Genomic DNA, 10,908 nt, shown 5'->3' with positions numbered 1-10,908 from the left:
GGTCTATAAAGTTTTGTACACAAGAACCCAGCACCTGAAAACTGAAACTAAGACGCACGCCAGCCCCTATGGACTACTGTCTCCATTCTATAGGTGTAGATAGAGGCCAGAGATGTTTGGCTGGTCTGACCAATGATTACTAGGTCAAAAGCCCAAGAGCCCAGGTAAGAATCACGTGTGACATCTGTGGCTAATGGCTGTGCTGCATTGAGGCCCCAGGCAGCCCAGGAAACTGGCCAATGGTTCAGGAACGCTCTAGACCTGCCCTTGCCATCCCCTGGCTGGGTGACCTTGGACAAGACGCTCCACTCTTCTAGGCCCTCATCAGTGAACAGAGTGCCAATTCAACTCTGCCACACACTTGGAGACCTTGACCAACTCACAGCATGGAGCATCAGAGGAAGCTAAAGCGATTTGTTTTCTTTTCTTTTTTTTTTTTTTATTAAAGTTTTGTTTATTTTTAAGAGAGAGAAAGACAAAGTATGAGTGGGGGCGGTGCAGAGAGAGAGCGAGGCAGAGAATCTGAAGCAGGCTCCAGGCTCCAAGCGGTCAGCACAGAGCCGGATGTGGGGCTCAAGCTCTTGAACCCTGAGATCATGACCTGAGCCGATGTCTGATGCCTAACCAACTGAACCACCCAGACGCCCCAAAGGATTTGTTTACTAGGGTGCCCCCAATATGGCATTCTGTGACTCCACCAGGGATACATACTAACGCCTATAGCAGCAGCCTGGTAGTAGCAATGAGAAAGACCAAGCATTCCTTGGTCATGTTAGAAAATCGCTAAGACTGGATGGCAGATTCTCAGCTACAGAGCTGATTGTATGTATGGCCAGATATTTCATTTTCAAATGTTTTTACATGTTGGCAGCTAATTGGAATTGTTATAAGATTCTGTATTGGTCACTGGCTCTAGTCCCGCAGTGGCCTACTAGGCCAGTTACGGAGTCCTCTGCAGCCCACGGACCCAGGTGGGGCCCTGGCAGGGAGGAGTGGTGGATGCAGTGTCCCCTACTTGGGGAACGCAGATGATTCTGGCCCAGGGTGGGCTGCCTAGCCTGCACTTGAACATCGCTGCCGCTCCTACCCCAGCTGCAGATTCCCCAGAGCACCTGAAACGGTCGGTCTAGGGCAGCCCGGGCCTGTTTTCCTCTACCAGAGGCGGGGCCTAGTCTCCACTCAAGGATGCGCCTGCCGATCGCAGGCAGAAAAGAAATTGTTGTGGGCAGGAAGGGACTGAACCGTCGCCGTGCTCAGGCGTCGGCTGCGGGTCCCCCGCCTCGTGGGTGCAGCTAAACCCGAGACCCCGAGAGGCTCGGGGTTGCACTTGGCAAACACCACCGCGGGCAGGTGCGGGTGGCGCCGCGCGCGCGAGCGATGCGGATCCAGGCGGCTCCCGCAGTTCCGGCAGCGCGCACGGCCCAACCTGCCGAGAAACCCCCGGGCGCTCGGCTGCCGGGCGGCGCGTGGGCAACTCGCGTCGCGGGCGTGGCGCGGGCAGGGCAGGGGGCCGGCGCTGCAGCCAGGGAATGCCCCGAAACGATCGATGCGTATTTGTAGGGAGGAAATTCGATCCTTGAGCCCTTTCTTGCCTGGACTTAAAAATGGATTCTCCATCTGCTGCGAAAGCCTCGGGCTCCGGGCGGCGGGCGGGCTCCGGCTCCTGGAGAGCCCTGCAAACACACCGAGACCCCCGAGACCCGCGGGGGTCCTTGCTCCACCTGCCACTCCGCTCTGGCACACAATATCGCTCGCTGACGTTGGTGTTCCTTTCAAAGCCCCCTCACCTAGTCCAGCCAAGCCCAAAGGAGGTGATGCTCTGTCAAGTTCAAATAAAGAAGCCTGTTTTCTGTATAATCCAGAGTTCTGTTTGTCCAAAAGAACTTTGAAGATGGAAAAACAAACAAAAACAGATAAAACCTCTTCGGAGGGAATTTTGACATTTACGAATTTACAGGTGTTACTTCGTTTGCCCTCTCAACCTCACGTTTTGAATTTTTCCCTGCACGATGCATTCAAAAATATTTACTACGTCATTTTCGTGATGACAAAAAAGTGGAAATAACCCAACTGTTCATCAATATATAGATAAAATGGTTGAATATATAGTGAGTTTACATACCAAGAAATACTCTCTTTTTTTCCAAGAAATACTCTGTAGAAGAGATGTGTTCACAGGCAAACGAGTCTAAGCTTACATTAAATGAAAAAGTGAGTTATAAAAGTAAATATGGTATGATTCCACGTTCATTAAAGTGCAGGAAAAAAAATTGTAAGTAAATGTCTACAACTCAGCTATGACTAATGGCTTCTTATTTCATAGATGGTTATAAGGGAAATATGTGTATATTTTATATGTACATACACCTGGAGAAATATATACCCAACTGTTATGGTTTATCTTTGCGGTGATCCTGAGAGAGAGGTAGTGGAATATTAACTTCCCACATTATATATTTTAAAGAAAGTTGGATTTCTTTTAAAGTAAGCATGCATTAATTTTGTATTTCCCACACACTGAAAACAATAAAGATTTTTAAAAATCATATCCCTTCCCATGCTCAGACTACCAGATCGTTATCACCTGCCCAGCGCTCTCTGATCTTTTCATTACTACGTTAACGGTCTCTTCTACCTCCCCTCATCCCTGTACAGCATCTAAGAGACTTGAATTCCTTTCCTTTCAACTTACAAATTGCCTGTTTCATGTATGCAAACAGTTTTTTAAATCTTTTAAACCAAAAGAATGGAAGAAGTGAGACTATTACTTCCACTTTATCTACTTGTACTATTCAAACAAAACGATTAGGTGCAGTTTTTTTTTAATTTATTTAAATTTTTATGCCCTTGAAAGGATTGCAGTTTTTAATCCATTACTTCTTAAGCTCTGTGTCAATGTAGCACGTATTCTCTCTCAATGCAGCTAACCATGAGAGATCATTTTAAAACACAGTTCTTGTTTCTATTTAATCCAGAAAAGTGTTATACTCTGTGAAGGAAATACCACTGAAAAGTTGAGAAGGATTTCCAGGGACAGAAATTGGAGTGGGATGGGCACTGTCGGCTGAAGGAGGGACACTGTGAAAGAGGCTGGGAGAGAGGACCATGGGCTGGATTCTGGGATTGTATAAATTAGTCTGAATGTTGTCTCAGAATCATGAGTTCAATTCATACTATGGGAAATAAGTACCGCCACACTTCAAACATGCAGACATGAAGAAGTTGTCTGGCCTTTTTATTAATTTTTAATGTTTATTTAGTTTTGAGAGACAGAGTGTAAGCAGGAGCGGGTCAGAGAGAGAGAAAGACAGAATCCGAAGCAGACTCCAGGCTCTGAGCTGTCAGCACAGAGCCCCACGTGGGGCTCAAACTCCCAAACCATGAGATCATGACCTGAGCCGAAGTCGGACACTTAACCGACTGAGCCACCCAGCCGCCCCATTGTCTGACCTTTTTAAATAGTCATATAAAAACATGGCACCTAGCAGCAATAAACTGAGAGGGTCCACTCCCACCAACATGTCTGATATGGTTCTTATTTACATAAATCAACATCATATTTCCTTAGGTAAAGCCTCAGAATATCCCAGGATCACACACACACACACACACACACACCTCAATTTTTTTTTTCTTTTTAAAAATTTTTTTTTTTATTTATTTCTAGGAGAGAGAGAGAGAGAGAGACAGCGTGAGCAGGGGAGGGTCAGAGAGAGAGGGAGATACAGACTCTGAAACAGGCTCCAGGCTCTGAGCTGGCAGTCAGCACAGAACCCGACGCGGGGCTCGAACCCACGAACCGCGAGATCATGACCTAAGCGAAAGTCGGACGCTTAACCGACTAAGCCACCCAGGCGCCCCACACACCTCTATTTTTGCTCAGAAGTCTGATGTCCCTCTCCTCACTTTCAGATGCACTAGAAGCATCATTGTAAAATGCAGGTGTTCTGGAACAAATTATCTGGGTTCCCATCTTCACTGCCATGTATTAGCTTATGACTTTGGTCAAGTTATTTAACTCTTCTATGCTTCAAGTTCATGACCTCTGAAATGGGGATAATAGCACTCATTTTATAATATGTTATGCAATTTAAACCAGATGATGTGTATAAAGCTTTTAGAAAGTGATTAAGCTTTGTAGAATACTAAGAAAGCTGTAGAATATAAAGCTTTTTCTTTTTATTTATTTATTATTTTAAGTTGGCTCCATGACCACTGTGGGGCTCAGACTCATGACACTGATATCAAGAGTTACATACTCTACTGAGGCAGCTAGGCACCCCAAGAATATAAAGCCTTTTATAATACTACAAGTTGAATAACAGTCACAATTACTACTTTTTTGTACCCCCCCCCCAAAAAAGCTTATCCTTCTTCATTTTCCCTTCCTTAAGGTACTACCATCTCTACATTCTTCCAATTGTATTTATTTCTCCCTTATTTAATGAATATTCTAACAGTAGCCCCCCCCCCCCCCCCCCGCTGTTTGCCTTTTCTCTTCTACCCAATGGAAGCAAACGACTGTACCATAGTCTAAAGAACACCTCATTGACAACCTGGAGTCTGTTCTTCCCCTTCTCCTGTGACAGTTTCTGAGTTTTTAAAACAACTACATTGGGGCCCCTGGGTGGCTCAGTCTGTAGAGTGTCCAACTTCAGCTCAGGTCGTGATCTCACAGTTCATGGGTTCGAGCCCCATATCAGGCTCTGTGCTGACAGCTCAGAGCCTGGAGCATCTTCCTGTCTCTCTCTCTCTGCTCCTTGCCTGCTCATATTCTGTCTCTCAAAAATAAATAAAAATTACAATTTTTTAAAACTTTATTCTTTATATATCATAAAACTCACTCATTTCGGGTGTACAAATCTGTGATTTTTAGTTACTTTGCCCAGTGGCGCAATCATCAAAATAAATCCTTTTTTTTTTTTTTTAATACGGAACATGTTACGAATTTGCATGTCATCCTTGCACAGGGGCCAGGCTAATCTTCTTTGTACCATTCTAATTTGAGTATATGTGCTGCCGAAGTGAGCACAAAATAAATCAGTTTTAGATCATTTTTAGCCTTCTCTAAAGCCCTTTTACAGTCAATCTCCCTTCTCACCTCCAGCTTGAGGCCGCCATAAATCTGCTTTCTGTTGTTATAAATTTGCCCTTTCTGGACATTTTAGATATATGGAATCATATGATAGGTGATCTCGTGTCTGACTTCTTTCACTTAGCATAATTTTTTAAAGATTTATGCATGATACAGCATATGTTAGTAGTTCAACACTTTCTGTTACCTGTCAAATCAGAATGACTTCCGCCATGTCTATAAGAATGATATTACATAACAACATTGATAATGTATATATAGTTAAACCTAACTATTATTATACCTACAATGCTCTAAGCACCGGCTAAGTGCTTTATTTGTGTCATACAATTTAAACTTCACAACAGCCTATGGGCTAACTAGGTGATACTATCATATACATTTTTAAGTTGAGGACACAAGTTTAGAAATGTGAACAGAGGGGCGCCTGGGTGGCTTAGTCGGTTAAGCATCCGACTTCGGCTCAGGTCATGATCTCATGGTTTGTGGGTTCAAGCCCCATGTCAGGCTCTGTGCTGACAGCTAGCTCAGAGCCTGGCACCTGTTTCAGATTCTGTGTCTTCCTCCCTCTCTGCCCCTCCCCTGCTCACGCTGTCTCTCTCAGAAATAAATAAAACATTAGCATGGAGGAGGGCACTTGTGGGGATGAGCACTGGGTGTTATGTGGAAACTAATTTGACAATAAACTATTTGTAAATAAATAAATAAATAAATAAATAAATTTTTAAAAAAGAAAGAAAGAAAACATTAAAAAAATTTATAAAAAAAAAAAAGGAAATGTGAACAGAGTTGCCTAAGGTCACAAAGCAAGTACATGGCAGAGGGGGACTCAAGTCTAAATCTGTGTGACTCTAGAGCTAAAGCCAAAGTCACCTTCAAACTTATCAAGGGGTCTTTGTATCCCACACCCTTCCATCATCACAGAAACAAAACCCAGGAAAGTATTCACATTAAGTCCACCAAATAGATGGAGAAATAGTCAGTGCTTTGTCAACTGTAAATCTCCGCTTGTATATGAGGAATTGTTACTCTGTCATTTTCTCCATACCGGATGCTGCTCCTGTTCTGGGGACATCTAACTCCTTTGGGAAAGAGCTGGTGTCATGGAGGTCTCAGTTCTATAGCTAAAGACTTCTGATGTTCAAAGAGACTTGTCTGGGCACTATCCTGATGCAAACCCAGGCCAGGCAACCTAAGAAAAGAGGCTAGAGCATCACTCATTACCCTGTCTAATAGGAAGAGAACATGCAGGGGAAAAAACTCCTTAGGATCCGTGCCTCTCCTGCTGTTAACAATTTTTAGGTTGGGACTCATGGCCGCACATGGTAACAATGAAGGTGGGCCATTCTCATCTACCATCCTGTGGGACTTCAGGTTCTGTTCAATAGGAAGACGCTGCTGCTATAGGCAGAAACACTCTCCTCTGAAGATTTCTAAAGAAGTCTCCAGTTCTTTCTTAGAGCCATGGAAACTCTTTGAGGTTTTATGATGAATCCCAGGCCCCACATTTATGAGGAGCCTCAGACTGGAGACATTCACCTTCAAACATGGGTTGTTATTATTATAAATTCATTAATAGTATTGGTTTTAGTAACAATAAACACTGCAACAAGCCATCTTTCCGAATTGCCCTCGTATTTCTGAATAATATTTAACCACTCTCATTAGTCACAGAAGGAAGGGTCCTCAGGGGGAAAGGTCTCATTCCACCAAGGAACCCCAGGGATCACAGGAGGTGCCTAGGTGGTCTGTGTAGGGGTGGGTGTGAGAACCCGGGGCTTCAGTCCCTTGAAAAGATCCGGGAAAGGCAAGTACTCCCACAAATCCCGTCCTGGCTCAACAGCAACTCACTTAGGTAATGGAGCCTCTTATTAACAGCACTCTATTGGTTGTGTACAATGCCCTTCGGGAATCATTTATTTGTTGAATGAAAAGAACTATTTGTGGGTGTCAGATGTCAGCGTAGTGGCTCCCCTGGTGGGTGGTGAGAGGCTGGGTGTGTTCTGCTTCTTGATCTGTTGCTCATTACACAGGTGTGTTCATGTTGTGATATTTTGTTGATTTTAGGCACTTTTTTTGTACATGATATTACAATAAAACTTATCCAAAAAGACAGGAATAAAGAAATATTTTAGAATGAAAGAGCCTAGTGCAGTGCCTGTCAGGTAGTAGGTGGGTATGACATGCGTGTTTATCGAATCAAGGATCTCATTTGGCTCCTATCACGTGGGGTGAGCAAACGCACAGCATATTGTTACTGTTGTCACTATTAACCTTTCTTAGAAGTTCACGCCTCTGCCCGGGTCCCGCAGCGGGTTAAGTCGCGCAGCCGGGAGCCTCGGTTCCTCTCCGCGGCGGATCACTGCCCCACTTCGACTTGACCGCCCCGCAAGCTGCCGCGCGCTGGGCGAGGAGGCCGAGGAGGCCGGGCGGGAGGCGACTCTGCGATAGCCTGCAACCCCGGGCGAGCTCCGGGGACGGGGACGCAGTCGGGGACGGAGGAGGCCTCGCCACTCCACCGCACCGGTTCACGGGGTCCCCGCCGGCTCTGAAGCCCGGGTCCCTGGGGCTTCAGGTTCATTCTCGCGGTCGCCTGCCTGGCCCCTCCTGTCCTCCCGGCAGCGTCCGTCCATCTGTCCACCGGCCTCTTCACCGTCTCCGACCGATCTGCACACCCTGGTCCCCTACCCTGAATAACGGTGCCGTGGGACCTGCCCTGGAAAAAAGCACCCAACTTATCATCACTACTGGGTCGTCCTCAGCAGGAGATGGTGGCCGGGAGGAAGCAGGGAACTGTGAGAACAATACAGCCATTTCTCATGCCCACCACAAAGAAACCTCCCACCTGGGCTTCCCTTTACTTGGACTTACTGCACAAGTTTGCCTGTGGGCCTGGCGCAGAGTGACTGGCTGGGCGCACAGACCCTGGCCTCTGCCACCCAGCTGTGGGAGACCTTGCAGAAGTCATTCTAAGCCTCCACTTCCTCATCTGCAAAATTGGAATAACAACAGTGCCCAACCCCCAGAGGAGGTGAGGCAAGGGTTAAATGAGAGAATCTTTGCAAAATACAGCATCCAGCACAGTGGGTGCCTGACACTACTTCCCCTCCCTTCCACTCCCCTTGAGCCAAACTATGTTCCCCAATTCCTCCTGCGTCTCCAGCAGAGAGAAGCCCGTCTCTCTGCCTGCCCGGGTCAGGGACACCCTGCCGGACCAAGACAAGTCCCTCTGCGTCCTGGCTGGCTGTCCCCACCGCCCCCCCACCAAGTTCAGCATGTTGTTCCTATTGATCCGGGTTCTTGTCTCAGCCCTCGGTGCCGTCATTTGTGCAGTTGCGTCACCTCATCTTTCCCTCGCACACAGTCCCAAACAAGCGCGCAGTCACAGACTGTTAATGCCGCTGACGGGACGTACCACCTTGCTCCTGTTAAACGCCAAATGCTGCCTAGCACGGAGCCTTGCTGACTCAATAAATGTCTGTTCCCAGGCCCTAGGCACAGAAGGACTCTCCACCTCCAGCCTCCCCCTGCCAACCCCCCATTCTTGCAGCTGCTGGTGCTAAAGACTAAGCCTCCACCCCCTCCCCCCAACTCAGAAGCCATATTCACCCTAGCCGTGGTGACAGGTTGATGACTCCTATAACAGGCCCCTTTCCTCCTCTGGGGGGTTCCTGCCTGCATGGAGTCTGGTGGAGGGGCCACCAGCAGAGCCGGAAACCTGGGGAGAACGTCTCTGGCTGCCACTGATTTCTGTTAGTAGAATTGATGTTTTTCTACAATTACAACCTTCCCTCCTTCATTACGTCTGCTGTGTTCCTGAGGTAGTAAATACTGGGGATATGCATCACACTACCCACAACTTACTTTCAATCATCAGAAAAAGCTTCTATTAATAGACCCGCTGTTGACAGAGAATCTGGCTCTGAAGTGCAGAGCGAGGCTTCTAGAGCAGTGTCTATATGCTGAGCACAGAGATGCCCACCTCGCCAACTTTTGTGCTCTGGACCACTGTCTCTACCAGATGCATTCACAAGAGGCAGGAGAGATTAGCGGTTGAAAATGTGGCCCCTGGACCCAATGCCCCTTACTAGCTGGGTACTCTTGGGCAAGTTACCAAACCTGACTGTGCCTCTGTTTCCCCATCTGTGAGACGGAAGTGATGGTAATAATAGTTCCTAGAGTTGTTAAGCGGATTAAATGAGTTATTGTTTGTAAAGTGATTAGCACTCTGTAAGCACTCACTCAATGATCTTTGTCAAGTACCTAAAGCTTAATACATTTGAGACCCCGATTCCTAAAGATGCCTAGCTACTTCTACGTGGTTATAATCTGTTCTAGAGGCGAGACTAAGGATCACTCGATTTAACCCTATTCATATTATCAAATTTCAAGCCTGATAGAATTATCCCTAGAATTAACCAATTGTTCTCCATCTTTCCTTTTCTTCATTTGTGTTGTATGTATGTAGACACATTCTGGAAGGAAAATTCAAAGGAAAGAGAAAGGAAGGAAGGGAGGCAGAAAAGAGGAGGAGAAAAAAGGGAGGGAAGGAGGATTTGGTTGAGATGGCTGGATTGTGGTCAAATTCCTTTTTTGTTATTTTCCATCAGCATTGTAATAATAATGCCAAATGTTCAATAAATTATGCCAAACTCACACTTTCCTGGACCTTACACTTCCCAGAAACTCTGGGTGAGAAGAGGTTGCCCAGAGTCAGATTGGCTGAGTCTAAGGGCTGGAGGAAAGGGATTGCTACAGGGCTAGAGGGCCACTTACTGGATCAGAATCGGCCTAAGCGAATCCTAGAGGCCAGCTCTCACCTCAATGTTTGCGATAGGTTCTCTATTCCCTGAGCATCTCAACAGCTCAGGTTGTCCAAGAGCTTAGCCATTCCCCACTCCAAGACCAGGTATGCTAAGGAAGGCACTTTCTTCTACTCAAGGCTGCAGGAAAAAGTGAGTCTCCTGGATCTCTCTCTCAAGCATCTATGCGAAACACACACACACACACACACACACACACACACACACACACCAGATTCAGTGAGTCTAAAGGTCTGGATTATGTGCCTTGGAAACTACATGTTTGTCCAAAGGCTTCATGCAGGTATTGCAATAGAGGTTTAAGACAGCCCTTGAAAACATGTTCATGATCCAAATGGCCCGAGAAGTCAAAGAGGGAGAGGGAGTCTCCCATCCTGCTTCCCCAGCTCTCCAAAACCCCACAAAGATCATTCCATGTGAAGCACTCCCCTTTTTCCTCAGAAATGCCTGCGTCACAGAGACCCAAACTGGTAGTTCTCAACTGGGGGCAGTCGTGGCCCCGCAGGGGACATTGGCCAATGTCTGGAGACATTTTGGCTCCTCACAACTTGGGTGGGCACTACTGGCATCTAGTGGATAGAGGCCAGAGATGCTGCTAAATGTCCTACAGTGCACGGGACAGCCCCCACGGCAAAGAATGATCCAGCCCAAAATGTCAATAGTGTCTAGGTCAAGAGATCCTGACGTAAACCAAACTCCCACCGCCTCAGAGGAAATAATGTCCCAGAATTCTTCTTCTTAAGCAGAGAGCGAGCGAGAGCATCACGAGGGAGCTCCAGAGAACCCTTTCTCAGGCCCCACACTAAGAACTGGGAGGTCCCAGCAGACTCCCTCCTCCTGCTTGGCCTCCAGAACACAAAACCCTGGCATCTGAAAAGATTAAATAAAACCCAGGATTCCCAGCCCCGCAGGCCGCATAACCCTGCCCCTCATATCCTATTTCCCTCCTGCACCTCCTCACTCTTGGAACACAGTTGGAAATTCAAATTG

The 10,908-nt window shown here is 46.8% G+C and overlaps 1 non-coding gene across 1 annotated transcript; it reads right to left on the bottom strand.

Annotated features, from left to right (window-relative positions):
• Window positions 1-4,925: 4,925 nt before the first annotated feature.
• Window positions 4,926-5,032, bottom strand: LOC120230351. Its single transcript, XR_005527982.1, has one exon. It is a non-coding gene; the product is annotated as a U6 spliceosomal RNA (small nuclear RNA).
• Window positions 5,033-10,908: the final 5,876 nt, after the last annotated feature.

The sequence above is a fragment of the Hyaena hyaena genome, unplaced genomic scaffold (assembly GCF_003009895.1).
Source record: "Hyaena hyaena isolate Hyena2069 unplaced genomic scaffold, ASM300989v1 scaffold_40, whole genome shotgun sequence".
In the NCBI taxonomy this organism is placed as follows: domain Eukaryota; kingdom Metazoa; phylum Chordata; class Mammalia; order Carnivora; family Hyaenidae; genus Hyaena; species Hyaena hyaena.
The sequence above is the reverse complement of the archived record's forward strand: the minus strand, read 5'-3'. Positions and strand labels throughout refer to the sequence as shown.